General features: G+C 48.2%; 1 long non-coding RNA gene across 1 annotated transcript; it reads left to right on the plus strand.

The window, feature by feature from the left end:
* The first annotated feature begins 879 nt into the window (after positions 1-879).
* Positions 880-2,482, plus strand: LOC118452992. Its single transcript, XR_004842879.1, has 3 exons — positions 880-968; positions 1,772-1,826; positions 2,394-2,482. It is a non-coding gene; the product is annotated as an uncharacterized LOC118452992 (long non-coding RNA).

Consider the following 2,482-nt stretch of genomic DNA (forward strand, 5'->3'; position numbering starts at 1 on the left):
GGCTGTTTTTTGGAGGGTATGGTATTGAGGGACTAATAGGAGAGCTGTTGTCAGGGAGACCTGAGAGCACTGAAGGCCGTTTGGGGGTACTGGGGGTATTTGGAGGGCGTTGGAGAGGGAGTCATGGGGCCATTGCGGGGCAATTGGGGGAGGGGGTTGCTGTTCATCAGGGAAGGCCTGGGGACAGCTGAAGGTGTTGGAGAGGGAGTCATGGGGCCATTGTGGGGCAATTGGGGGAGGGGGGTGCTGTTCATCAGGGAAGGCCTGGGGACAGCTGAAGGGCTGTTTGTGAGTGAGGCTGTTAGCAAGGGGAGAGGCCTGGGGCATTTGGGGGATGCCAGGGTGTTTGGAAGGGTCTGGGGACATTTGGGAAAGGTCTTCTGGTATCTTGAAGGAGGGAGATGGGTTTTGGGGGACAATCTGGGTGAGATCAGGGATGAGACAGGGAATAGGGGGCAGGAAACAGTCACCTGGGATTGCTGAGGCAGATGGGGCAAAGCAGGCAGGCATCGGGGAACCTCTGAGGCGTAGGGTGAGAGGAGAGCAGGGCCGGAGAAGCTCATGGAGGGCAGAGGTGTGAATAACTGTGACAGGACTCTGTGTTCCTGCCCTGGGAGGTGAGGCCAACCACCGTGGCCCTTGTCTGTGGGCGTTGGGCACAAATAAGCCCTTGTTACGAATCTCAGTTTACTCCTGGCTCACCTATGACACAGGCCATTCCTGTCGCCCTTCCTGTGCTCTCAGCCCTTGTAAGAGCAGCGTGACTGTACAGGGAGGAAATGTTCGCGGTTTGACGTACGTGTGTGCGTGTGGTGGGAGCAGAGGTCAGCAGGTGATCTGGGATTTCGGGAAACGGTGTGCGGGACAAGGACTGTGTCTTACTGAATGCTTCTGTTGTTGCAGGAGTGCCGGATTGCACATCCCATTGTTAAATGCACTTACTGCAGGACTGAATTCCAGCAGGAAAGGTAAATGCCCGCTGAGCTGGGAGACTGATGTTTTCTTTAGAACAGACGCACCCAGGGAACTGTAAAGTTTCCACGCCTTTGATGACTGAGCCTTAACCTGTAGATTGTTGCTGTGGAAAACTTGGGGGACCTTTGGCCTTCAAAGATCTGCAGGGCGAGTCAGTGTGCCTCTGTGGTGTCCTTAGATTTGCACTGTTTGCTTGGCTTTTATTTTTGGTCAGTGCTCTGGTGCACCTTTCAGTGAAGGATCTGGGTGCATCTTCCCACGAGTTTTCCTCTTACCTGTTTTCTGGTATCCAAAAATAATTTCCTAATGTGTTTTCTTTAGCTGTGCTTTTGCATTTTTTTGCAAGTTATGTAGCTTACAGAGGAAGGATTGGTCAACCCAGTAGCAGGCATCGCGTGGGGTGTTCTTTGCTGCGTTTGTTGGACAAATACACCTCTGACCTGCCTTAACCTTGCCATCCAGAGCAGACCTCCTCCAGAACAGAGGCTGTCACCAGTGCTGAATCACACCTGCTGCCAATTAGCTGGTGATCAGACTCCTGTATTTGTAAGGACAAATCCTTACATCATCTGGGGATGCCTTAATGTAAAGATACCTCCTAGTAATACCAATTTTGGGCAAATTATCCTCAAGTAGATGGAGATAGGAAATGCACTTTGATATCAGAGTCCCTAGTGATGATGAATACAGTCTTGCCTCTAGAGACAGAGCCTAGGGGAGACTGACATCCTAACCACAGGGGTTTAATTTGCTTTGGGGAAGTGTTAATAGAATGATCTGTCCTTCTTTTTAACAGCAAAACCAACACAATATGCAAAAAGTGTGCTCAGAACGTGAAGCTCTATGGAACAGTAAGTGAGCAGGGCTCGTTCTCACCAGCCTCTTCCTTTCATCTTTCTTGTTCTTATCCTGCTGGATCCCTATGCAGTTTATGGGCTGGCTCTGTTGTAATAGCATGACTGATCAATAATACGCGGGTCCCTCAAGCGTGAAGCTTTTACCTTTTCTTTAAGTACAGAAAAGAGCAGCTCTGCATCATTTTGGGCCAGGAAATGAACTATTCGATATCCAATAGAAACAAGAGCATGCTTACACAAACTGAGATTGCTGCGGGAAGCAGTGATAAATCTTTCTTTCCTGCTTGTCCGAAATCTGAAAAAGAGATTTTGATTGTTTCTATTTTGGTGTTATACATTTTCTAAAGATTTCATAGCACTTGATAAATGGTCTGGGTGCCATGGCTAAATACACTTAACTAGAGACAAGGGGTCCAAATGTATTTATGTCTCCTGGGTCAGCGTTCTAGTTAGCTTGGAACGGGGAAATAAAAGTTTTAAAGTGATGGGGAGAAGGGGAAAGAGCAATGCATTAATGTAATTAGAAGGCACTGCTGTATCAGTTATTCTTGTTTCTTAAAGCCAAAACCCTGCCAGTACTGCAACATTATAGCAGCATTTATTGGAAACAAGTGCCAGCGTTGCACAAACTCTGAAAAGAAGTATGGACC

Source organism: Egretta garzetta, unplaced genomic scaffold, assembly GCF_000687185.1.
Source record: "Egretta garzetta isolate BGI_Z169 unplaced genomic scaffold, ASM68718v1 scaffold368, whole genome shotgun sequence".
Lineage (NCBI taxonomy): Eukaryota > Metazoa > Chordata > Aves > Pelecaniformes > Ardeidae > Egretta > Egretta garzetta.